Source organism: Mustela lutreola, chromosome 7, assembly GCF_030435805.1.
Source record: "Mustela lutreola isolate mMusLut2 chromosome 7, mMusLut2.pri, whole genome shotgun sequence".
Classification (NCBI taxonomy): domain Eukaryota; kingdom Metazoa; phylum Chordata; class Mammalia; order Carnivora; family Mustelidae; genus Mustela; species Mustela lutreola.
The window spans coordinates 105,875,454-105,903,022 of record NC_081296.1 but is presented as its reverse complement, the minus strand read 5'-3'; the positions used below and the strand labels follow the sequence as shown (position 1 = coordinate 105,903,022).

The 27,569-nt window shown below is 42.6% G+C and overlaps 2 long non-coding RNA genes across 3 annotated transcripts in view; both read left to right on the top strand.

Moving 5' to 3' along the window:
- LOC131836558 (uncharacterized) overlaps positions 1 to 2,815 on the top strand; it is a 43,205-nt gene extending 40,390 nt beyond the window's left edge. Inside the window, exon 3 of the long non-coding RNA XR_009355671.1 lies at positions 2,471 to 2,815. This is a non-coding gene — a long non-coding RNA (uncharacterized LOC131836558). The remainder of the gene's footprint in view (positions 1 to 2,470) is intronic.
- Positions 1 to 27,569, top strand: part of LOC131836557 (uncharacterized) — a 79,193-nt gene that overhangs the window by 40,656 nt on the left and 10,968 nt on the right. For both annotated transcript variants that reach the window (XR_009355669.1, XR_009355670.1), the window contains exons 2-3: positions 22,038 to 22,172; positions 23,502 to 27,133. This is a non-coding gene — a long non-coding RNA (uncharacterized LOC131836557). The remainder of the gene's footprint in view (positions 1 to 22,037; positions 22,173 to 23,501; positions 27,134 to 27,569) is intronic.

The following is a 27,569-nucleotide window of genomic DNA, read 5'->3' as shown; positions in this document are numbered from 1 at the left end:
GGGGGAGCTGAAGCGTACACAGATTAAGTTGGCCAAGACAACCCAGCTAGTTAAGTTGTGGGATCTGAGTTTGCATTCAGCCAATACTATTTGAAAGTCCATGCCCTTGTCCAACAAAGAATCCAGGTCAACACATCCAAGCTGCTGTACTACCTGGAGTGACTTCCTGTTGCATGAGGTCCTATGTGTCCTTTGCTACTTTCTTGGTGCTGTTTCTCATGAGTCCCAACTGATGCATAAGCCCAGGGCCTAGTCCTGGAGTTAAAGATCATTTTCATGACAATGAAGGCCCAGCCTGTCTCTGAAAAAACACCTGTAAAACGTTCATTTTTTTTCATGTTCATGTTCATGTTCACGTTCACATTCATGTTCATATTCATGAACACCCCATGTTCAACCAATGGTATAATTGTTACTGTTTTATTATATGAACATAGTGCTGTATACTCTTGAAAGTGCTTCAGTGCATTTTTTTATACTCAAACTCTTCATGTTCAAGATCAAGTTTATTATATTTCTCCCCAACAACTTTCGGCCTCCCTATTCTTTCAGGTCATTATCTTCCTCCCGTCCTCAAACCCGAATCATCTTTAACTCCTCTTTCCTCCTTAGTCTCCACATTTGATCTGCTACATGCTCCTATAGGTTCCACTTTCACCAAGCCTTGGGGCTCCTCCCGTCCTTTCCATTTTCCCAAAAGGCAACTAACCTTCAATGGCTCCCTACAGCTACCCATTAAGTGCAACTTCCTGAGTCAAACACTCAGATTTATGTCTTCAGCCTACCTTTCAGCATTAATTCAAGTTAATCCACTATGTGTATCCTATACTCATTCACATTAGACAGCGTTTATACTCCTCTTTAAGCAAAGGGAACCACTGGGGTTTTAGACAGATTAAATCACACACATTTTGTCAGTGTCAGACATTTCTTAATGGGTGACTTCAGAGTAATTTGACCTTCGAATCCCTAACAACATCTTGAAAATATCAGCTAAGATTATCTCATCAAAACAACAACAACAAAAAACCCCAGTATATCATGTAACTATTCTCCATAGTCAAATTCACAAAGGAATCCCCATATTTTAACCCAGAGAGCTGCTCCTTCCATCCCACATAGCAGTAGAAAAGGAAAAGAGAAAGTTACAGAATACGGTTGGGCTATTGAACTGTGAAAATCCCCTTTAACTGTTCTCCTTTATCCTAATAAAAGGGTATGGTTCCCAAATAGAAATCCGTGTGAGTCAGAAGAAATGTAATCTTGACACTGGGGGTGGTTGGGCGTGGGTATGAACAGATTTACCCTGAATGGAGAAAGCAGTAACAGAGTGGTGAGACAGGTAGTACGTTTTTTCTTAGACTTTGATTTGTTTAATATCTTACTCATATGAATCATCTTTAAACCTAATTTTGGCAATAATTTTTAAATTCTGCATTTTTAAAGACGTAAAAATTACCTTATTTTCTATGGTAAACGCCATAGTTTTACTACACAACCAAGGTGCCAAAGTGCCCCCTGGTGGCAGGCTATCATTATTGCAGGTTCATACTTAATCCCCTTAAGGGTTCTCCAACTTCATCCTTTCCTCAATCTGGAGAATCCCTACAGCTTACAAAGTGCTATTTTAGGGGCCTACTTATTCTCATTTTCCATCCACCTTTTAAAAATCCCGGGCCACCTAGCTGATGCCCACTATCTCCTGGTAGTGCTTTGTTTCTTTGTCCACAAAAGCACGGGAAGAGAAGGAACGCTATGTTTCACCTTGATGTAAACAGGTTACTCCATGGCGTGAATCAGTTCATGACTCTGCTGAGGATTTCGACAACAGAGACACACACCAGGCCCTTCAGGATGGAAGGGGGTGTTGCTGGGAAAGGTGAGGGAGGGGCACAAAACGGAGTGTCTGGAGAAGTTAAAAGATAACTTGCCCATCTCAGTGTTTTCTTTGGTTAAACCATTCCTTTGGTTAAACCTTTCCTTTGGAAAGGAATAGCTTTAGTGCAAGCAAAGACATTTTGGTGAAAATGACAAAGAGCCTTAACAGGAGGATAGGCACTTGGACAGGAGGAGGTTGGGAAGGAAATCATCCCTCCCGGGTGGCTGTGCACACCACTGCTACTGTCGGCACTAGTCAACTCTTCTGCAATCTGTCCTGGGAAATGTGTTTAACCTAGTTCTCAGCACATGGCACTAAGATTTTTCCCTTTATTTGCCTCAGGCTCAGAAGAGCTACATGACCTGGTTACAGTTTAACACAAGCCATTGACTAAGTGATTCCTCTAATTTCTTAAGGGGGGAAAAAGCCTGTGGTAAAAATCAGATCCTGAGAATCCAATCTAATGTTAACTAGGAAGAAGATCTCTGTTATACCCAGCATCTAGTTTGGGAGATCTGTTCGAGACACTTGTTTATTTGTCTGTCTGTCTGCCTGTCTGTCTTTTTTAAAGATTTCATTTATTTATTTAAGAGAGAGAGAGAGCATGAGCAAGGCGAGTGAGAGAGAGAGAAGCAGACTCCCGGTTGAGCAGGGAGGGAGCCTGATGCAGGGCTCAATCTTATGACTCCGGGACCATGAACCGAAGGCAGCACTCAACCGACTGAGCCACCCAGGTACCTGGACACTTGTTTTTCTAAGACGAGAAGGAGGACTGGACCAGGAAGACCAAGCCATAAAATTTTATCCTTTCACATCCCTGATTCTAGCACTGACTCAGCTATGCAGATGCCAGAATCCCAAAAGATGCTTATACATCATACTGGTTAATTCCAGGAGAGAAAAAAGGGAATGTAGCCAATGACTGCCCTCTTATCTTTTCCTAGATCAAACCTGGTAGAAGTCCAATACTTTCTACTATCATAAGGTGCTGAGACACTCAGCACGGTATCCCTGTGTCTCTCTACCACATAATGGAAGGATATGCCTATATCACTTCAATCCCAGACAATAGTTCCCTTTTTGGAAGAAATTTTGCAAACTTCAGAAACCTACTTCTTCATTGGACTTCCAAAGTAATCTTTTAGAGGTTGTTTGCAAATAGGAAATAATGTGGATTCTACCCCCATTGTCTCCTAAACCATCTCTTCTACTTTACATGGACAGTATTTGGTTGGAAGAACCAAATGGAAAGACGTGGAAACCTATCTTTCGCCGTCTGGTATGACCAGTTACTCCTTGAAGCTTCCCTGTCCAACACAATACCATTAGCCACAGGTATCTACTGAGTTTTTGAAACATGCCTAACCCAAGTGGAGATGTGCTATACATGTAAAATCCACAACAGATTTTGAAGCTTTACTTAAAAAAAGGAATATAAAATATCTCATCATTATTTTTTCCCATTGCTTATGTGTTGAAATAACATTTTGAACATATTGAGTTAAGTACGTCATATGACTAACGTTAATTACACTTGTTTCTACCTTTTTAATTTGGCTAATAGATCACTAAAAATTACATACTTAATTTTATTTCTACCATCAGGTCAACTCTTCTTGCATTAGGATCACTCAGAGCTTTTAAAACTCGAGAACACTCAAATCAATATACCTGGGCTTGGGGCTCACAATGGGTGTTTTTTATTTTTTTGAAAGCTCCCAAGGTGATGCTAATCAACAGCCAACATGGAGAGCTACAGCTCCATGTTCTGGAATTCTATGATTCTAAGACTCTCATGACTACTCGTGCAGGTTAAAAGTTCAGAGTTGTTTTTTTCCTGATTCTGTATAATCAACTTTGTCTGTGCTGATCTATCTTTCCCTAAAGAAACAATGAAATGTTTTTCCAGCCATGCAAGTAAGAACTTTGTTTGTTTTATTTTTTAATGAAGTTCACATGAATCCAATACACTGCCAGGGTTGGGGAAAAGATGCAGTGAAGTTGGGATTTTAAAGTTGATGAGTAACATGTAATCTTTCCTGGGGCTGCTTCTTACACTTACCTTTTTCTTCATGGAAGCACCTGCTTTGTTCCTACTAATAACAAGGAATGCATTCACAGCACTGCTAGACTTGAAAGTGCCTGTGAATCACTGGGGAATCTGGTGCCAATGGCAGATAAGGATTCCGCAGGTCTGGGGTGGGGCAGAATCCTGCGTTTCTAACTGGTGTTCAGATGAGGCTGCGGCAGCTGGCTGGTGGCCAAGTGATGCCCACCCTTCTTTCAAGAAACAAGGCATCAGGGCTTAGGGAATTAACTAAGTTTCACCTGGGTGGGTGGTGCTTGTGCACAGTTGCCCAACCACACAAGGAAGTGGGCAGCGTATTGACTCTTTTCTGCAATGTGCACAGAGCAACCTTTTAAATGACATTTGCTCTGATTTGCCCATTGAAGCACAGTGACGTGAACACCTATGTCCTCTCTCTATTACTATGAGTATCCTGGGAGAGAGTGCATCTTTATCCCATCCATGAGACTGAACTCCCCAAGGCCTTCTTCCTTCGGGCCTCAGGGCTGGAGGTGGAGGCTGCAGGCTTGGAGATGGGTGTTTGAGGAGGATTAACTCCATGTTTCTCTGGACCTCTAGGCATCCACCGACAGGGGTTAAGATGGGAGTCCCAGGAAGCCCAAATTGCTCTATGCTCTCCAGCCCCTTTGCCACCAGCCACCACTGCCTCACTTGGATCCCGCAGGAATACTCACATCATGTTCTTTATCCCTGACTGTGTCTGTGGCCACAGAAGCTGGCTCCCTGGTGGGCCCACGTCTCCGATTTTCTACTCCCCAGAAGATTCTACTCATCCCCCATTCTGTCTCCATCTCTCGATCACAAGGCCCTCCAGTGAGCCTTCTGGCTCCACAGTCCTTCTTTTGCAAAATTGATTCCGAATGTCCCTTCCCCCTAGGGCTCCTGCATGCGAGCATGCCTCCCCTGTGGGGTCTCATGTAGCAGTCCTGTTTGCCCCTCATGCTTCCAAGCCCTGTGCCTGGAGCTGGAATGGGTGTCCTCCCTGTCCCCCTACCCAAATATTGCCATGATACCACCGGCCTCCCTCCTTGCTAAAACTCCCCAGCGTTCTCTCTAATGCAATCCCCTTCTAGCCCTCACTGCCTCGCCTTGTTGCTGTGGCCCCTCCGGGTTCCTCCTGCTCACAGTCCTCCTGTACCACTTCCCTCCCTCTTCTTGGTGATTTCAACACACACAGATGGAGCCTGCAACCATCTGTCCTCTCAGTCACTTGACCCCCCCCACACACACACACACATCTTGTTTGACCTCTCCCCTCGGTCAACCACACCCAAGGACATACCCTCCCAAACCAGTAATTTCAATGTCTCTGATTTAGTTAGGGTGGGATCAGTGCTTTGTAAACTATCACAAAATCAAACAAAATAAGTACACTCAGAGCTTGTTTTTGGCTCATGGTCTATCACTCTATTGGGGTTGAATGGAGAGACTTTCACGTGAGGGGCAGCCACGCCCCAGGAACTCACAGTCCTTGCCTGCATTCTCAGCATCCAGCTGCCTGTCAGAACCGAGGGAGGGTATGGGAATTGCATGGTGGGGGCGGGAGGGGGTATTTGTAGGCCAGACCTGGAAACGGGGCATCACTTCCACCTCCATTCCATCGGCCAGAAGTAGTCACTGGCTATATCTAACTGCAGGGAGGAATAAAAAAAGGTGGTCCAGCCACAGATGGTGGTGAACCCCCGCCCCCCACCACCCACATGCTCACTGCCATTCACCCTTTGACCACTCACCCCGTAATCCTCCAGTTCATTCTGCCGGGTGCCCCAACTACAACAGGACTTCAGCCATTCGGACCACAGATCCATGGATCCCACCACCTCTAGCCATTCCTTGCCCTCTTCCCTTTTTCACCTGCTTCAATTACCTGATCAATGATCATAAGGCCTCCCTTGTCCCCTCTAGCTTCATCACTTGGCAAGACCTCAGCCCTAGTTAAATCCAGAAATTGCCTGCACCTGAACAGCTAAACAAGACTGGGGAAAAGCTCAGGCACACTCACGGATCCCACTGCAAGTTCAGATGAACTGCTCTGCCATCGTCAATTTCAGGTGATGACCTTCCCATCGATTTCACTGAGAAAACTGAAGCCATCAGAAAAAAAGAATCCACAGACTCACCCACTACCCCCTCACTGGCACCAGTGAACATGGGTGCTGCCTTCACACCCAATTCAGGGACGGCCCATCCTTTCACCCACCCCTCACCTGTGCTCTCAATCCTTCCCTTCCCACCTACTCAAGGGCATTGCTCCAGCAACTCCTCCCACACCCCCACCCCACTCTTTGGCATCAAGAATCCTTCCTTTCCTTATCCTTCAAACAACACACACATCACAACAAAATACTATAATCAATCCCATTGAATAAGAAAAAGCAACAAAAACCTTCTCTGGACTTAATTCTCCTCCTCAGCTCTCCACCATTCCTCTATTCTGTCTCCAAGCTGGCTTTAACCTCCACACAGCAGACTGCCCCAGTCGGGGTAATTCATGGCCTCCCCATCAGGAAACCCAGGGGCTACTTCTCAGTCCTCTACTCAGACCCACAAGCAACACCTGGCCCAGTGCCTCTCACCTCACCAGCCCTTCCTCATTGTTCTCCTTTGCTGGCTCCTCCTTGTTTTCCCAGACCTCTTGGGGAGCCCCAGAGCTCAGTCCATGCACTTTGTCCATTTTGCACTCCCCAGCCACCCCAACCAGTGCCTGGCATTAAACACCCCCATACGCTGACAACTGCCCACATGTGCCCTTCCATCCCAGAGACTCCTGCTAACTCCGAGTCCAAGGCCTCTTGGACATCTCCACATGGGGGGACAGACTCAAATGACCCAAAGCCAACTTCAATATTCCTTTCCAAACTGGCTTCACCCACAGTCTTCTCATCTTACAACTGACTGTAGTCTTTTCAGTCTCTCAGGCAAAAATAAACAAAAACCAAAGCACAACAACAAACTCAAAAAACAAAATTTAACAAAAACCTTGGAGTTGGTAATTCTACTCTTTCTCCTACACCCAATTCAGCCTGTCCAGGAAAGCCTGCTGGATTTTCCTCCAGAATATATCCACTTCTCACCATTTTTACTGCCACCATTTTAGTCCCAAGTGCCAAGAGTCTCCCCTGGATTCTTACAGAAGCCTCCTCACTTGTCTCCTCCTTTCCTACAGTCCATTCTCAATGCCGCAACCAAAGTGATGCTGTTACAATAGAGGTCCTATCCTAACCAGCCTGATCCCCCAGTGGCTCTCAGTCTCAAAGTCCAGAAATGTCCTTCAAGACCTGACATAATCTGGCCATTTTCCCTTCGACCTCATCCCGCATTACTCAATCTCTCTTACTGCACTGAGACCACCCTGGTCTCTTTGTGGTTCTTCAGATACACCCAGTGTGCCTCAGGGCTCTTGCACTGGCTGGTCCCTCTGCCTGGAATGTTCCTGACCCAGATACCCACCCAGTAAAACTCCTGCACCTTCTTCAGGCACTTGTTCAATGCGTCTCCTTCACTGTCTCATATAAAATATGTTTAAATAGCATTTTATCATATTCTAACATTTTATGACTTATTTACTATGTTTAGTTTTTACTGCTTATCTTTTCCCATTGGGATGTGGGCTCAAAGAAGTTAGGGATTATTTTTTTAAGATTTTATTTATTTATTTGGAACACAGAAAGAGAGCTCACAAGTAGGCAGAGAAGCAGGCAGGGAGAGAGGGGAAGCAGGCTCCCTGCTGAAGAGAGACCCTCGATGCAGGGCTCAATCCCAGGATCCGGGATCATGACCAGAGCCGAAGACAGAGGCTTCAACCCACTGATTTTACTGATACATTCTAACACCTAGAGCTGTGCTCAATAAATATTTAATGAAATCAATCATATCTCCATGGTCTTTACCCCAGTAGGCACTTAATAAGTTTTCGTGCACAGGTAACTTAAACCACTCCGCCACTTTTTTTTTTAGAAGGATTGTACTTTATTTGAGAATGTCTAAAGCTCTCCAGCAGAAAGCCATTTTAAAATATTTAAAATACAGAAAAACCAGAAAAGTGAATGGAACATTACTTCATGCAAATGAAGTCCCCAGCAGAACCATCTTTCACATGTTTGCATTTGTTGTTCGTTTAAAGCTGACAAATTAGCACCAAGGCCTTAGTTTTGTGACTTTCATTTAGCCATTTGCTGGGATCGATGTCCAACATCAACACTCTCAGCCTTGTTTTTCATGCCTCTGCTCCCCTAACCATCTCCTGACTGAGTCCCCTTAATACCCACACTGAATACAAAGAAAAAAGGGAGAAAGAATGAGAAGACGAGGTAGTACACCAATCCAATCGTGCTTAACTCAGCTTGAGTTTCATAATCACCAGCAAGTTTTGTTTTGTTTTATGAGAGAGAGTGCATGAGCAGGGAGGTGGGAGCTGGGACAGAGGGAGAGGAAGAGAGAGAATCTCCAGCTGATTGCACACGGAGAGTGGGGCCCCACACAGGGCTCCATCTCACGACCCTGATATCCTGACCTGAGCCAAAACCAGGAGTCTGATGCTTAACCAACTGAGTCACCCTGGCACCCCCACCTGTAAGCTCTCTAACACCATGGATGCTAGGAACCCACCCTCGACTTACTGAGTCAGAGTCTCCAACAGTCAGGTGACCTGCAGCCCGGTCGAAGCGCTACCCAATGAGGCACTTCACGTTATGCCATTTCATCTTCAAAAACCACAGAAAGTAGGTATTTTCGTCTTCATTTTATAGAGGATGAATCTAAGTCTCAGAAAAGCTAAGAACTTGTCCAAGGTCACACAGCTATGAAGGGGCAGGATGAAGTCTCAAATTCAAGCCTTTCTAAGCTATACTCTGTAAGTAGACACCCCCCCCCCGAAACCTAAAGCACCTGGCAGAGGCAGGCCATGCTAATGTCCTGGGGGAGCCTAGATGTTAGTCACTCTCAGAAATCCAGAGACGCCCCTTGGAGTCAGTGACTCAAGGACTGCCTACTGGGCACCCACTGGGCCCAGCAATCCGGCTTACCATCCCCAGGCCCCAGTACTCAGCATTACCCTCAGTCCCTGTTCCTAAGCCCTGCCCTCCAGTCCAACTCTGCATGAGGTGGTCCGCCTTGCTGTAGGCAGACCCTTCACTAAAACCACATATTCCTGGCCCTGGATTCCCCATCTTCTTGCTGTATCTTCTCAATGAGATTCTGATCCTTCATCTCGTAGAACCCTCTACCCCAGTTCTCAGCCTGAGGCTACCATATTATGCACTTGTTTATTTGTTCATTCACAGAGTAGTTCTTCTTGTTTGTTTCAAGTTTTTCTTTAAATTCCAATTGGTTAACATAGAGTGTAATATTCGTTTTGGGAATAGAATTTAGTGATTCCCATCACTTACATGTGATACCCAGCGCCCATCCCAACAAGTGACCTGCTTAATGCCCATCACCCATCTAGCCCATCCCCCACCTAACTCCCCTCCAGCAACCCTCAGTTTGTTCCCTGTAGTTAAGAGTCTTTTATGGCTTGCCTCTCTCTCTCTCTCTCTTTTTTTCTCTTCCTCTATGTTCATCTGTTTCGTTTCTTGAATTCCACATATGAGTGAAGTCAAAGGGTATTTGCTTTTCTGTGACTGACTTATTTCACTTAGCCTAATACTCTGCAGCTCCATCCATGTTGTTGCAAAAGGCAAGATTTCATTCTTTGTAATGGCTGAGTAATATTCCTCTGTGTGTGTGTGTGTGTGTGTGTGTGTGTGTGTGACATTTATATATATATATCACAACTTCCTCATCCATTCATCTGCTAATGAACATCTGGGCTTTTTCCATAGTTTGGCTATTGTTGATAATGCTACTATAAACATTGGGGTGCATGTACATCTTTGAATCAGCATTTCTTTTTAAAATTTTTATTAAAGGTGACTAATCAGGGTGCCTGGGTGGCTCAGTCATTAAGCAGCTGACTTCAGCTCAGGTCCTGATCCCAGAGTCCTAGTATCGAGCCCCACATCAGGCTCCCTGGTCAGCGGGGAGCCTGCTTCTCCCTCTCCCTCTGCCTGCTGCTCTGCCTACTTGTGCTATTTATCTCTCTGTCAAATAAATAAATAAAATTTTTTTAAAAATAAAAAAAAAATAAAGGTGACTAATCTTTACTATTCTAGCCAGGATTGTTAAGAGAGACCAAGTTGGCAGATGATGACTACATTTATTGTGGTGAGCACTGGGTAATGTACAGAATTGTCAGATCACTGTATTATACACCTGAGACTAATATAATATTGTATGTCAACTGATCTTCAATTAAAAAAGCAAATAACCGGGGCGCCTGGGTGGCTCAGTGGGTTAAAGCCTCGGCCTTCAGCTCAGGTCATGATCCCAGGATCCTGGGATCGAGCCCCATGTCAGGCTCTCTGTTCAGTGGGGAGCCTGCTTCCTCCTCTCTCTCTGCCTGCTTGTGATCTCTCTCTGTCAAGTAAATAAATAAAATCTTAAAAAAAAAAAAAAAAAGCAAATAACCAAAAAAAAAATCTATGTCAAACGAAGTGAACAGTTTGGAAAACAGGCCATTTTATACCTCTAAGTATCTTCTTAAAACTTCTATAATGATTGAGAACGAGGCACATGTAATATCCAAACCAATGTAAAGAATTAAAGCCACTAGGACTACGAGTCGCTTGAGCACCCACCAAGAACTAAAAATTAGCAAGCTTAACAGTCATAGTACCTTCATGAAAGTTAGGGCAGAGACAATGAACAGGTCAACTCACACCCATGCTTCCATGCCTGTATCTACTTATTTGTTGAAACGGCCATTAACTCCTGCAAGAATTCCAAAAATATTTATTCACAAGTCCATATGTGTAAGTGCTTTGAAGAAAAATAAGAGGATTCAGCTTGAGAGATTTACCTGTGAGAGGCTGCTTCAGAAGGCTTTGTTGCAGTGGGTCATCAGACGGCAAGGAGCCAGCTACAGGAACGATGACAAGAAGGGCACCAGAGGAAGACGGAGCAAGATGGACACGTCTGCAGGACAGGAAGGAGCTCCAAGGGACAGCAAGATCGCTGGCAGGCACACGGCTGGGTCACCATGGAGCTTTCTGAAGCAAAGACAAATGCGATATACACATTTTATGAAGAGATACTCCGTTTAGACTGACTGGCTCACACAAAGCCATGGACACTGAAATGGGGCAACAGGAAAGAAGAGCAGCAAGGCAGGGGAAGGCAGAAACAAAGCCCTGCGCGTTTCAGACTCTTCAAGCAAAAGGCAGACATTTGAATGGCACTTTCTAAATTGTGTTCTGCAAGTTATTTCATTCATCTTTTCAACAAACGTCTAGTACATGCTTATGTGGTGACATACACTGTTCGAGACTCTGGGGAGCCGGTGGCAAATAAGAACCCCTCCCCCAACCCTTCTCTCCTCACTGAACACACTCTGACTGCCAGCTTGGGATTTGTCCTTCCTTGTCTTGCCAGATGCCTCCTTGGGGTTCTTTAACTACAGAATGGAGGGACGCCTGGGTGGCTCAGTCATTAAGCATCTGCCTTTGGCTCAGGTCATGATCCCAGGGTCCTGGGATGGAGCCCTGCATCAGGCTCCCTGCTCTGCAGGAAGCCTCTTTCTCCCTCTCCCACTCCCTCTACATGTGTTCCCCCTCTCACTGTGTCTCTTTCCATCAAATAAATAAATTAATAAAATCTTTGAAACAATAAAAATAAATAATACAGGTATTGAGCTCTTACTATATGCCTGGCAATATTCCAAATAGTCAAATGGATCGTCTCATTTTAACCTCACAATGACACTCTGAGGTAGAAACTATACTGTCATCCATTTTACAGATGAGAAAACTGAGACTCAGAGGAGCTGAGTAACTTGCTCAGGATAACACAGCTGCTATGTGGCTGGGCTGGGATTTGGTTCTTGCTGGGGTGTCTCCAGACCTCACGCTCATTATCAGTGCATTATACCATGTCTTGACACAAACTGCTCTTGACCATCAGAGCCCTTTATGGCCTTCACATAATGTAAATTTGAAAACTCCTATTCTGATTCTTTTCTCTTTCAACCTTCCCCATTAGACAATAGAACACAGATTCAAAAAAAAAAAAAAAAACTGCACAAAGTGTACGCAGGGCTTAATGAATTGGTATAAGGTGAACGAACACCTTAGCAACCGCCATCCCCAAGTCAAGGAGTAGAGCTTTGCTTGCCATGCCTAAAGCCCCTCAATGTGTCCTGTGCCTTCCTCTTCACAAACATACACATTACCCTGACTTTGATTGGAATCATATCCTTGTGTTACTTTGCAGGTCCATCATGTAAGCCTGCATCCCTACATACTAGAGTCTAGCATCAGCCATTTGTAAATTTCATGTGTCTTTGAAATCTTTTATCTTTTACAGGTTCCTTCCTCCACCCCTTTCTTTTGTCTACAACTTCTCTGGAAATTTGACCTGTGGACCTCTTACCTTCAGGACTTTGCTGATTGTACATGCATGAGTTAGTTCCCCATGTCCCCCTGTCCTACAGATGGGCAATTGGATTCAGAGAAGATTCAGTCCTTGGTCTGATCTTTTGCAAGAGTTTGGTGTTGATTTGTTCTCTCCTCAATTTGATGTCTGTGTGTCTCTTTGGGATGGCAGCGGCTGTTCATGTTCTAATAATTCAGAGGCGTTTGCAGAATGGTAATATTCTACTTCTAGAATATTCTAACCTTTGTTTTCTACCATTAAGCCATCTGTTGGAACACTTTTATAAATATAGCTTTCCTTCATCTAGTATTTGGTTACTCGGTGATACATTTCACCTAGGAAAAGCAGAATAAATGATTCCCTTCATCTACCATTTTCACAAAAATAGTTGGTTTTCCATCATACTATAAAAGGGATCAATTTTTAAACTATCTTTATGAAGCCATGGATTTAAAGCTATCTGATGATTTCGAGGAGGCCAGGTGGCTCAGTCAGTTAAGCATCTGACTTGGTTTTGGCTCAGGTCATGATCTCAGGCTCATGAGACTGAGTCCCACATTGGGCTCCCTGCTCAGCAGGAGTTTGTCTGGATATTCTCTCCCTCTGCCTCTTACCCCACTCATGTGGGTTCTCTCTCTCTCTAAAACAACTAAGTAAATCTTTAAAACAAACAACAAACTAAACAAAGTTATTTAATGGGTTCCAAATGATTAAAATTTATTATCCTTTTTAAAGCTCAAATTTCCCCCTTCTAGGTCACCAGCAGCCTCTTCAAAGTTGGCTCCGGAGTGTTTTTTACCTAATCCTGGTGGTCTTTAATGGCTTCTCCACCCTCTAGTATGACGCCCTCTAGTATGTTCCAGACATATGTTATTCATTTCCCACTCAAACCTGGAATTAGCTATTTCTCTAGATTCCTTTGGGGGAAATGACATTTCAAGACTACGATCTGGGCTCTAGAGAGCCTCATTTACTCCATGATCACGGTTTCCAGGCCTTTTCTGTGAGCACAGCTAGGAAATAGGTGTGTGTGCATGCACACACATACACAAGTACCCACTTTTTGTATGTCTGTTACTCAATAAAAAGGGTGCTTTGGTAATATTCTACATTTTTTAAAAGATTGTATTTATTTATTTGACAGACAGAGGTCACAAGTAGGCAGAGAGCCAGGCGGAGGCGGGGGGTGGGGGAAGAAGGCTCCCCCCTGAGCAGAGAGCCCAATGCAGGGCTCGATCTCAGGACCCTGGGATCATGACCTGAGCCTAAGACAGAGGCTTAACCCACTGAGCCACCCAGGTGCCCCAGTAATATTCTACATTTTGTCCCTCATTTTGCTTGCCTAGACTCATGGCATAGCCCTCTGAGAGACTTTTGGTATGAAGCCCATCCCAGTATTTTGGAGGCTCTGGGGACAAAGAGAGGTGTTGGTCTTCAACTGGAGTTTAGGGACCAAGCTCCCATTTCAATGTTTTTTTTTTTTTTTTCCCTTTCACACATTCATTCAGAAAACTCTCTGCTCATCCATACCATTTTACAAAGTGTATTTACGTTTTCCAAATGTCAAAATTTCATCAAATAGTCCTTTGGGAGACTGTTTCAGAGGTAAGCTGCTGCAGAAAAGAAGAGGAAATATTATCCTGCAGGCCAGCCCACCTGCCCTTTGCTCTAGCTCTGCGAGCTTACTAGCAGCAAGTCAAACTAAAGAACGAGCTGCACAGATTGCTAACAACACATCCTCTTACAAAGGAAATTAACAAAAACATGGCCCTGAATCCAAATTTGGCTTAAGCACAAGGCTGTAGAAGGACAAGTACAAGGGACTTTTAAGAGCCACTAAGATTAAGAAAGGATTTAATCTATAATGAAAAGCATAAAAATAGGACGGCATATGCAAAAGAGTCAAGGGCAAATATGAAGTTTCCGTCATCCTCCCCAAAGGGAAAAAGGAATTTGCTTTAATACTTGTGTGATCACGAAGACAGGTCTAATGTTTCAGGTAGTGCGTGGCATAATACGTGTGAAAGTCCTTTCCATGTCGCATTACACTCTGCAAATGAACAAACTATATTATTATTAAATATTATTTAATTAAATTCAAGATCCTTTCAAAATCATCTTGACCAAGTCTATGTGTCTCTACATGCCCTTTTATAATGAAAGGCAAAGGAACATCAGAGCATCAGGCTGGCTGCCTCTGAGTGCCTGCGGGGTGGCCAATATTATGACTCTGTGATTATCATTATCATCATAAAAAGAGAGATCTAGAGGCTGAAACAGGGCCAGCCTCCCGGGCTTCCCACTGACAAAAAGCACAAAGTCAAAAATCTTCCTGTGCTCGCAAGTCCACACATGCCTTTCGTTGTTTACCAGAACTCGGGCCACAGGGCGTTCAGATAGAGGTGCCATGTCTCGGGAAAAGTTCCAGAAAGTCTGTTGCCCTGAGGCGGGGTTCTGGGGGCCTGAGCACAAGGAGGGAATGCATGTGTGCTGTTTCAGGGAAACTGAAAATGAATGAGAGTTTTTGAGAGGCAACCAAGTGAAGGGATGTACATTTCCCATGGGCCTCCAACTGTGTAGGTTGGTGTGTGGGAATCCCAGCCACACTGGAGGTAAATGAGAGCTATCCTCTCAAGGAGGTGATTCTTCTCAAGAGGGGGACAGAATGATACGCACCTGCAAAATAGGTGGGGGATGCTATAATTATGTTTATGGATTATGTTGGAATAATATCTTTAAAGATGCTTCAAAAATTATCTTCTCTAGATCTGTATCTCTCTCTCCTCCGTGGACCCGAGTGGCCTCTTTTCCAATCCATTTAGATCTATGCTTCACGTTAGGCTAACCTCTCCCAGCCCTCGCACCACACAATGAGTTCTCACTGAATTTGTTCTAGTGCTATTGAGAAAGAATTGGCAAATGTACTGCCCCAAAATAGGAAGTGTAATTATTCTGCTTACACAATTTACTTAGATTTCCTCTGCTGTGAGAGGAATAACAAATGAGATGGTCGAATTGAAATTTCTGACTCATAAAACAGAGCCCTTTCCTTTCCCAAGTGGAATGTCATGATCGAAGAGAAGCCCATCAACAAATGCCTAAATTTTAAAATATGAATTTCGGAGATAGGTTGCCTCAACCTCAACTACAGCCTTCTCTGAATCTCTTTCAGTCTCTCTCTCTCCCTTGGTTCCTCCCGCTCACCCACCTTCTCTTCAGTTCAACTCAGTGTTTCAGGAACATTCAAATTCCTTCTCTAGAAAGGAGCATGAATGTACTATCAAGGATGTCCCCATTGGTATGCAGATCTCCAATGTCTAAGCTCCAGTATGATTGGACCCTTGAATCCCCAGAGAATGGGAGCCTTCCTGTCACTTCAGAAGAGCTGTAGCTCTCTGAGGAAACACCAGTGCTGGTGCTTAGGGGCCTCAGAATTCTGTGTCTTCTCAGTCTAGGATCAGAACCCAAATCCAGCCTTTTCTCAGTTCTCTACTTATGTCCCTGGCACTTCAAATTCTGGCTCCCTGCCCCGCTGTCATGCTTCCAACTTGCCCTCCTTTCCACGGTCCATGTCAGTGGCCGTCAGGAGCAACTGCCTATTTCTGACTCTAGGATTTCTTGGGTCTCAGAGCTCCCAGTGCATCCCCTCTTCCCTGCCCACTCCTGCCTCCTGGCCATGAGCACCCTGGCTGCTCAGCTCTAGCAGGATTCAACCCTTGCAATTCTAACAGGAATTAATGTACTGGATTGTAACAGCCAACTATGTTTAAAGCTGCTTCCCAGTGATGATGCCATGGGTTCCAGGTATGATGGGCTTCTGCTATATAAGAGGACATAAGGACACACAGAGCACAAGTATGCTTTGGCACGAAAGGAAGGGACATGTTAAATGGGAAATCAAACTCTGCTCCAAAGAGATAAGTATGGAAAAGACTCTTTTGGCTTCAGTAAGATTTTTCAGTGTATCACAGCAAGAGAATACTGTCCTTTCAAAGTTAAGAAAGAAATTAACCAGAACCAATGAGGACTTGTCATAAGTTCATTGAAGTGATACTTACATGAAGTCTGCAAACGTGGACTTTAGTTCAAGAACAAGGTATGTAATATATCATCTTAGGAACATGTTGGACAAGAGGAGTCCATGTACTTCTTTGTATGAGGAGAAAACCTCAAATATCCAGAACCCTCGGTCTTGGGGAACAGGTCAGACCAAGAAACTGAGAAGGAAGTGAATGAGCTCTCTGAAGGAGCAGCTACAGCCCTTGGGATGTTTCCTAAGGGCCGCTGGAAAAGGGACAGGACACAGAAGCAAAGCAAAACAGGGGTCATTTGTGGAAGGGAAGGGTAGGGGAAAAAAGGGAATCATGACAAATGTCAGACACTAGAATTGACCTCAGAAAAGAGAATCAGCCAGAAAAGTTTAAGACTGAACAGCTCCTAACAAGTACAGTCGAACAGTCTCAAGGATTATTTGCTAGGTACCGTGCCCTTATGTGCATTTCAATATCCTCATCTGCAAAATGGGGCTGATAAGAGCACCTCCATCAGTTAAGGTTGTTGGTTCACATAATAGTCACTCAGCAAACATGAGCATCATAACTACAGCACTTACGTCACCACCATTCAGAGCTAGACCATCGACATATAACATTGCATTTACACAAATGACACTGTGCTTTTGGGGTTTATCCTCCAGCATAGGATCTAGTGGAAAGTGATGAGCAGAAATATACAAAATTATATAAAAAGACACTATACTAGAACAGGCTAATCTCTATGTGACTTGAATAGGGCAGGTGCAAGGAAATGCTCTTTGAGAATAAATAACCGATTAACCTTGTATTATATTAGAACTCGGATGTGTTTACTGTTAAAATTCTGAAGAGAGTTCTAAATTATACAAAGTTAGGAGCACACAACATATACTTTTAGCTGGAGAGAAAAATGCCAAAGGGATTCATGCACATAAGGGATCCTATTTTGTTACTCAAAAGGCAAAGAGTCAGCTGTATAAGGAGCCAGTATGACGGCCAGTACAAGGATTTCCAGAAAGGAGCCAAGAGGGAAAGATCCAGGAAAAGATCAAAGCCGAATATGGAGACCAAGACAAATTGCCAAAAGTCTTGCCTGCCATTGCAGATTGCTTTTATGAAGCAGCTCATGAGTTTGACCATGGGGCATAGTAAAGGACCCACCCATGTGTTAGTCAGGGTTCTCCAAAGAAACAGAACCAATAGGGTTGGTACATATATGGAGAGAAAGATTTATTTTAAGAGATGTGTTCCTATAATTATGGAGGTTGGCTAGCCCCAAATCTGCAGGGTAGGCTAGCAGGCTCCAGAGCCAGGAAAATGCAAATGTTGCAGAATTCTCCTTCCTTCTGGGCAGATCAGTCTTTTTCTCTTAAGGTCTTTAAGTGATTGAATGAGGCCCACTCCCATTCTAGAAAGCCATCTGCTTTAGCCAAAGTCTCTGCACTGAAATGTTAATACCAACTAACAATAACTTCACAAAGACATCTAGAATGATGGTTGACCAAATATGTGGGTATCATGGGCTAGCCAAGTTGATGCATAAAATTCACCATTGTAATACACTCTCTAATGATCAGGAGGCAGCCCTCTGAATCCCAGCACCTAGACGGAGGCTCTGGAAATGATCAAATTCTCTAGAAACAATCTCAGGAATAAAAACTAAAGAAGCTCCTGTATCCAAACTCCTGGTAGGGCAGAAATATCCTATGAGCATGGCGGTTTCCTGAACCATACGTGTGTATCTCAAATCACCGGTTCTGGTATTTCAATGCAAGACAGTATGCTAAAAAAGGCTTAAAGAGACTGGAGAAAAGCTCTCAGCATTGGTGATAGGGCAATACTTTTTATTTATCAAAAACTAATTTCTAAAGAGAATGTTATCCTTTAACATTCAAAAAATTCCCACGGGGAGGAAAAATGCCCATGAAACCCACCTCATTTATGGCTACTTGCCACTTCCCAGCCTGTTTAGGCTTGTGGGCTTAAGAAAGTAGACAGGTTGACTCTGTTGCATGTTCCGTCTGCAGTGCCCATCAAATAGGACCTCCAATGAGTGGAAATTATTTTGGAAGAATGAGGGTATCATATATTTACTTTCTATTGATGGAGCACATAGAAAGGCAGAGTATACAGCAAAATATCTTATATGTATTCAAATTCTGAGTGAAGTGAATGATGCAAAATAATTTTTAGTGAATTCTTTCATTGCTTGGTACCTTACTAAACAGGTAATTTACTAATCGAGGGTCTATTGGGCAGTTGCCAGAATATTCTATTTATCTAATAGCATTTAAGTCACTCTGTGGAAAATCGGGATTTTATCCAGAATATAACACATCACTGCCTCAGACCGTGCAAGCCTTTCATTCTCATTTTGGCAATAAATGTTCCCAGTGCCTGAGAAACTGTCAGTTGAACCTTAAGGAAAGCTTATGTAGAATTGTGGTCTGGCATCCTGACAGCAAATGTCAGAGCTTCCTTATGAAGATAAAACCTTTTTAATCTTCAGAATAAGCACTCACCAAGTCCTACTGTATATTCTTGAAACATTGAAATGTATTCCTCTGTCTTTCTCCATGAAATAAACAGGGTGGGGTAAAGCTGATAGGAGCTGCCTTTGGATCCTGAGCCTCTGATCAGGAATGCAAAGAGCCTACTACTCTACCGCATGCTGTCAAGTCAAAGGCTGCTGATAGGGCAAGGGAGGGAGACTTCCACCCTGGGGTAATGGACCCAGTCTGCAGGAAGGTGACCACCTTTATGTTCAACAGGTCCTCTCTCCCCATGTGAACAGCGAATGGCAATGCAGCTCGACCAGGCTTCATCTGTACATAAAAGAAAGAACCTGGACTCCAGAGGAAGTAATGGGTTTTCAGTACCCTCCACAATCCTCAATGTTCTTTACATAGTTTGGAGGTGTTCATTCTCATTTGTGAGTTATTTTAATGGTTAAAAAGTATACCCATAAAGGGTACCTGGTGGCTCAGTCGTTAGCATCTGCCTTCGGCTCAGGTCATGATTCCCAGGGTCCTGGGATTGAGCCCCTCCTCGGGCTCCCTGCTCTACAGGAAGCTTGCTTCTCCCTCTCCCACTCCCCCTGCTTTGTTCCCTCTCTCTCTCTGTGTCAAAAAAATAAATAAAATCTTAAAAAAAAAAAGTACCCATAAATATTCAGGGCACCTTATACTTTTTCTACATAATAGCTAACTCCTTGGGGAAACTCTCCTAGTGCAGTTATTCACAAACTGTGTTCCAGAAAGCATTGTCACCAGAAATCAAAATCACTTGAGGGAAGGGGGAGGAAGGATTCTGAGCTTAATTTCAGAAAAATATGATTAAACCAAGTTCAAAAGTTCTCTATGGTGGGACTTCTCAGAGTCCTTAACATGATAATATGGGTTGTCATTTGTGTGTTTTGTGCATACACTGTGGGGTGATGTGTGTATTGTGTGCCTGTTGCATACATTGTGAGTGTGTGTGTGTGTGTGTGTGTGTGTGTGTGAGTGTGTCTTGTATCATAGAACTTATGTTTTTCAGGTATGTGCAGAATATACACTGGAAAATGCTATTTATTTAATCTTAACTTTTCAAATGTACTTCTTAAGCTTTATTTTTGTTTTCTGCATTTAAAAAAATCAATATACTTTAGGGCTAGATGAAACAGTTTATCATGACACTGCAAGTTCTTGTTTATCAGAATTTTTGGTAAACTTGCATAAAGGAAAATTCTACTAAATACATACAATTTCCTATCAAGTCTGTAATCCTCTTTTAAAGTGTTCAGCTAAAAACTGAATATATTAGGCCTCATACCAGTAATAAATGAAATGCAGGGTTTTTGTAAAATTCAAAGAGGAAATAAAGCACTAATAAAAGAGTAGTGATCATACTTCAAATATTGCTATACACAACATAAATTAGAGCATTTAAATATAAATGCAGAATGTCCATACAATATGTTTATTCACTGTACCACAACTCGAATGTTGACATGGCACAATTCCTAAAACTTTAGTCATTCTTAAGCTAATTTCCAAGAATTAAGTGCCTAAAGTAATTTTAATATTGTATCCAATATCTTTCTCTTCATCTTGGCATATTTTTCTTTCACTTGAACTTGGTTTTCTTCTCAGCCAATCCCACCCATCCAACATTACCTGAGCAAAGATGGTGGCATATAAAGGCAAGTCATGATTACCTTTGTTTAACTACAGAAAATCACTCAATATCTACTTCCCATCACTCAACTAACTTTGTGGTTCCAAATCTGGTAGTCTAATAAGGTTCAACCATTCTTTTCCAATATTTCAAAGGCTAATGGAAAGTGCATTAACTATAACATCAAACATCTTTGCTTTTAGCCAAATTGTATTAACTATAATTGTTCTGTTGCTATTTTAAGCCAATTAGAAGCTCTGTATAGCTAATTAATTAGAAATAGATAAGAAGGGGCACCTGGGTGGCTCCGTGGGTTAAAGCCTCTGCCTTCGGCTCAGGTCCTGATCCCAGGGTCCTGGGATTGAGCCCCACATCAGGCTCTCTGCTCAGCAAGGGAGCCTGCTTCCTCCTCTCTCTCTCTCTGCCTGCCTCTCTGCTTACTTTGATCTCTGCAAATAAATAAATAAAATCTTTAAAAAAAAAAAAAGAAAGAAAGAAATAGATGAGAAAATGAATTATTACTTAATAAATTCAGTTAAAATGAAGACAAAAATCATCAAAACATGGGGTATATGGAGAAAAGATATGATGAAAATGTTTAACATTATGGAACTAAAAATGTCCCACCTCTGCTAGCAATGAAAAACATTTACTGGGAATCTACTAGGGTCATATACCATGCTAAGTAAATTATATGCATTATTTCATTCAATCCTCCACACACTGAAACAGGGACTATCTTAATAGTTAAGGTAACAGTCTCAGAAGGGTTAAAATTTGCCAAGGCTGTACAGCTAATAAATAGCAGAGCTGAGATTTAAACCCACTCTCTTATACTATCCTGATAAGGAGACCATGTTAATTCTCTGTTGCTGAGTAACAAATTACTCCCAGCTTTGCAGCTAAAGCCACATCCATTTATGATCTTAGTTTCTACAGGTCAGGAGATAGGCTCAGGATCTTTAAGAACTGCAATCTAGGTGTCAGCCCCACTGCATTCTTTTCTGGAACGTGGGGGCCTTTTCCCCTGCTCACATGGTTTTGAGCAAAATTCAGTTCCTTGTAGATGCAAACCTGAGGTCATGGTTTTCTTGCTAGCTCTCACCTAGGGGCCACTCTCAGCCTCTACAGGCTGTCCACAGTTCACTACCACGTGATGGCTTACTTCTTCAAGGCCAGAAGGGCCACCACATAACAATAACATAAGCACAGGGGTGACTATCCCATTACCTTTACCATATCTTATTTGTTAAAAGCAACTCATAGGCTCCACTGGCACTCAATAGGAGAAAATTATGCAAGAGTGTGACTCACTGTGCTCATCTCAAAATTGTGCCTACTAGAGGTACCAGTGTTCTGTTCTTAATTGTTTTATTTATTTAACTGATAATTACTGTTGTCTCCATAGGGGTCGATATGACATGGGACCATCAAAGAGTTCAAGTTGGCCACAGCTCATACAGTTGACAACAAGAGAAATCAAATGACAGATTCAAGTTGGCAATCTGGATCCTCAAATTCTGTCAAAGCTGCAATTTCACTGGTAAATAATTTGAGATCAATGTTAGATAAATTCCCAGTGAATGAAGAATATTATTTTGGCAAACAACAGTTACAACTAATCTTCAGTTTGTTAGTGTGAACTTTATTCATGGTAGGTGAGGACCATTTAAGCACTGAGTTTTTTGAAACAGTCATTAAGCAAACTGACACTGAGCTACCACTTTATTGCTGTTGAACTGAATGCCCAGAAAAAGGTTATCAGGACAAACTCCAAAACTGGTAAGGTTACAGTGACCCAGCTGCTTATAGGCATAGCTACTGGTGAGATTGTCAAGGGGTACATCCTTCTATAAAGCAACATTGTCCTGGCTTTGCTAGTCAAGTTCTCTTTAGGCTTCCCAGCAGGATATGTGCACAAATTACTAGCAGATATAAAGATTTATTAAAGAGTACCATGGGAAGTTTCAGGAAAAGAGAGAATTGCCCATCAGCCACATAGATACACAGGGGTCTCTGCTGACCGACTGCAACATCCCACAAACTTCATAAACAATCAGGGCCATTTGCCCATGCTTACTCTAGACAAGATCATAGCTTTAAGCTGAGTGGCTTTTCTTTGATCCCCTTATATTTATATATTGTTTAAATGGGGGACCTGACTGGGTCATGTAGCACTGCATGGGTTGGAGGAATTTAATGGATACAGTCCCTCCCACCTTCCCAAGCGTGATTAGTTCCCTTACACCAAGCCCATACAGCATTGCCTTCAGCTTCTGAATCTGGCTCAGGTCCAGTAGGTAGGAACCAGTTAATAGGAAATTCTACTCCCTGAGAGAATAGGAACTAAATAGTGACTATACCAATGGCAAAAAGTTGGAAGGCCATTTTTGTAAAAGGTGGATGTGTCTATGAATGGTCTTCAAAAATGTAGGAATATTCCCTTCAGCTCATGTGGTTCAAATGAAATATCAAACATTATAAAAATATTTAATCTTTTTGGCTCTTTGAGGGTCTTTGACTCTTAAGAATTTGCCCTAAGGAAAAGAAAATACCAGCATGAGAGGAAATAAAATGTATGCTTGAAGATATGTTATGGTATTGTTTATAATAGCTCCAAATCAGAAACAACCTAAATGTCCAGTAAGAGAGGTTAAAGACCCCCAAATAATCTAATAAAATAAACACTAATCAAATAAGCAAGTAAATATATTGTATGCTATTAAGGGTTATTTTGTGTTCAAGTCCTAACTCAGAATGTGACCTTACTTGGACACAAGGTAATTGCACATGGATTAGTTAAATTGAATTGAGGTTGTGCAGAATACAGTGCGCCTTAATCTAATGTGACTGGTCTCCTTTTATGACATAGGAGAGAGACACAGAGGGAAGACAGCCATGTAAAGATGGAGCCAGAGATTGAGTGACGTGTCCACATCTATGGAATAGCAAGAATCGCCGGATGTCACCAGAATCCAAGACAGGCATGGAACAGATTCTCCCTCAGAACCCTCAGAAGGAAGTGACCCCGCCAACACCTTGATTCTAGACTTCTAGCCTCTAGAACTGGAAGAGAATACCTTTATGCGTTTCAAACCTCCCAATTTGTGGGACTTTGTTATGGCAGCCCTAGGAAACTAATACACATGCTACATACACAGAGAAAAATAAAAATAAGTAAGAGTGTGGAGAGGGAGTATTGGGTGGGGAGCTAGCTCTTTATAAAGATTACTCAGGGAGAACCACAGCTAAGATGGTATTTGAACAGAAACTTGAAACAAGGAGGAACCAGACAAGCAGATCTCTGGGGGAGAACCTATCAGGTTAGGACACAGCCAGGCAAACCTCCAAAGGGAGAGCAAACTGGATGCGTATGTGCCTAGAGAAAGTGGATGCTGGTCAGAGGGGTGGGTGTAAAGGCAGTGATGGTGCCTGAGGGCTTTTACTAGCAGAGCAATTGGAATATTTTTGAGGGTTTTGGATAGAACAGTGATTATCTAGTTACTCTGCTGAACATAAACTGTCATGGGGCCAGAAAGGAATCGGGATGAAGGCCCATTCAGTAGCTATGGAAATCATCCCACCAAAAGATGAAGGTGGTTTGGGCCAGGATGGTTGCAATGAAGATGAGATAGAGAGGTGAGTTCTTTTAGGTTCTAAGTTCTAGCACAGTCGAAAGGCAGCGCTGGTAGGTTTTGCTGAAGGACTGGATATGCGATATGAAAAAGTCAAAGAGAGGTGCCTGGTGGGAAAAGTCCATTAAGGGTCTAATCCCTGGTTTCAGTTCAGGTCATGATCTCAGGGCTGTCATCTCAGGGTCGTGAGATCAAGCCCCATGTTGGGCTTCATGCTCAGGAGGGAGTCTCCTTGAGGATTCTCTCCCTCTTCCTCTGCCCCTCCCCCCAGTTCATGCATGTGCTCTCTCTCTCAAAAATAAATTTAAAAAAAGAGGGGCACCTGGATAGCTCAGTCGGTTAAGTGACTAACTTCAGCTCAGGTCATGATTTCCAGGTCCTGAGATAGAGCTCCATTTCAGACTCCATGCCCAGTGGGGAGTCTGCTTTTTCCTTTCTCTCTGCCCCTGCCCCTGCTCATGCTCTCTCCCCCTCTCTCTCTCTCAAATAAATAAAATCTTTTTTAAAAATTAAAAAATTCTTAAAAAAAATTTTTTTTAAAGATTTTATGTATTTATTTGACAGAGAGAGATCACAAGTAAGCAGAGAGGCAGGCAGAGAGAGAGGAAGGGAAGCAGGCTCCCTGCCAAGCAGAGAGCCCGATGCGGGACTCGATCCGAGGACCCTGAGATCATGACCTGAGCCGAAGGCAGCGGCGTAACCCACTGAGCTACCCAGGGGCCCTAAATTTTTTTTTTAAAAAAGTCAAAGAAAGCTTCAGACAAGGTTGAAGATCTGTGTAGGTCAAGGATAGAGTCGCCATTTGCTGAGATGGGAATCTGGGATGCAGGTTAGTTAGGAGTTTAACTTGGACCTATTAACTTTAATACATCCATGAGTCATAGAGATGCCACAGAGATGGCAGATAGGCAGGATTTGGGGTGAGTAGCTCTGAAGATAGAATTGGGGAGTTGGCAGTAGATGGATGGTATTTGAGGCCATGGTAATTGATGGAATCACTTGGCAAGTGAATACACCTGGAGAAGACAAGCATCCTGAGGCCTTAGGACTGAGTCCTGGGGCACCTCCCACTGTTGGAAATTGGAGAGGTTCCACAAAAGAGATTTAGAAGATGCTAAGGAAGAGAACAAAGAGAGAATGAGAGAGATATCCCAGCAGCTAAATTAAAAAAAAAAAAAAAAAAGTATTGAGAAGGGAACGGTGAATTATTATGCAATCATTAAAAATAATGTATTTTAATCTTAATGTTACAGAAATAGGGTGATATAAGGTGAAGGGAAAAAAACTAGGGCTCCAAAGTACATAGAGCAAAGTGTTAATTTGTTTCAAAGAAACCTATGTAGGCATAGAAAAATAGAATGAAAGGAAGTATAGCAATGCAAACAGTTAATTCTAATTTTTACTAGAGGATGACGTTTGTTTTCTGCTCTTAGAGTAATTTCCAGGTTTTTGCTATGAACTTATATTTTAATAAATGTATATATGAGATTCATAAAATCATAATAGCAAAGAATTCAGCATTCAGTTTTTCAAAAGTTAAAAATATGTAACACTTGAAAAGACTTTTAAGCAAAACAGTAGAAACTGTTGATATATTATGTGGTTAAGTGGTTTTGCTTGATTTCAGTTTGCTTTTTTTCTCCCCCCAAAAAATCAGGAAAGTATTAAGATTTTTTTCACTTGCATTAGAATCATCTCTCCTCAGAAAGGAGCAGTATAATTAAAATAGCATCTGATTATTTTTAATTCACTTAAATAATCATTTCTACAGATATATAGAGGATGGGTTTCCATTTTCAAATGTTAGGGCTTCAGTAAAATAAGTCAGACAGAGAGAGACAAATACTATATGATCTCACGTCCATGTGGAATCTTAAAAAACCCTAAACTCCTAGAAACAGAACAGATTGGTGGTTACCAAAGGTGGGGATTGGAGGAGGTGGACAAAATGGGTGAAGGGGATCAAAAGGTACAAACTTCCAGTTATAAAATAAAAAAGTCATGAAGATATCATGTACATGAAGATACAGCACAGTGACTATAATTATTAATACTGCATTGTATCTTTTGAAAGTTGCTAATAGAGTAGATCTTAAAAGTTCTCATCTCAACAATAAAGAAAGTTTTAACTATGTAAGGTGAGAGATGTTCAGGAAACCTAGCGTAGGGAACATTTTTGAAGTATAGACATAAAGCAAATCATTATGTTGTATACCTTAAACTTCTACAATGTTATATGTTGATTATATCTCAGAAAAACTGGAAAATAAAATAAAATTTAAAAACCAAATAAGTAAATAAATAAATAGGAAAAAAAAGTTAGGGTTTCAATGTAACCTTAAATCTTAATAAGTCTATGTCCTGGTTTTCTCAGGTTAAATGAGCTTGATGGACCTTCCACGCTCCCCAGCATGGTTGTAAGACTATTGGAGTAAATTTAGTTGGTACAGACTGTGGTCTTGCCCCTTATCAGCGGCATTCTAAGAACCCCCTACCCCACCATGGATGCCTGAAACCACGGATAGTTTTGAATTCTATGGTTTTTCCTGTACCTATAGATACCAAAATTGAATTGACAAATTAGGCAGAGAGATTAACAACAACAATAATAAAGTAGAACAGTTACAACAATATACAGTAATAAAAGTTAGGTGAAATGTTGTCTCTCTCTCTCTCTCCCTCAAATGATCTCACGGCACTGGACTCAATCTTCTTTTTGTGATGAGAAATGATGATGAAAGAAGTGATGAAATGTCTGCGCCGTGAGATGCAGTGAGGGGAGTGACACAGGCCTTATGACATCCTTCGCTGGGGCCCACCACAGGCCTGGGGACAACACACACTACTTCCACACTGCGGTTGACCGCGGGTAAGTGAAGTCGAGGAGGGCAAAACCACAGATAAGGTGGGCTCCTGGAGGATAGTTGTGAGACTAGAGATGTGGGGAAATTCACCGGCCTCCTCTAGGTTGTGGCTTCAATACCAGCAGCCAATGCTCACAGCAATGGGGGACTTAAACCTGTCGATTGGCTATCGGTGCCCAGAAGTGGCCACACTAGCTCCACAGATGGTCTCAGAGGACACAGACCCTGCCTGGCCGGGGAAGGAGCTAATGGTTTCCAGCCAGACCCCAGAAGTGCCGGTTTAATTTCTGAAGTTGGTAGTGAGACAGGAGCCATGTTACCCTGTTATTAGCCCAGTGCAGCCAGCATTCAAGCTGAGTTCGGCCCAGCCAGAGGCCCTGCCTGGGCATGTGCTGAAAGCCTCTTTGAAGTGCAGAAAATAATATTTTATTTCTCCAAACA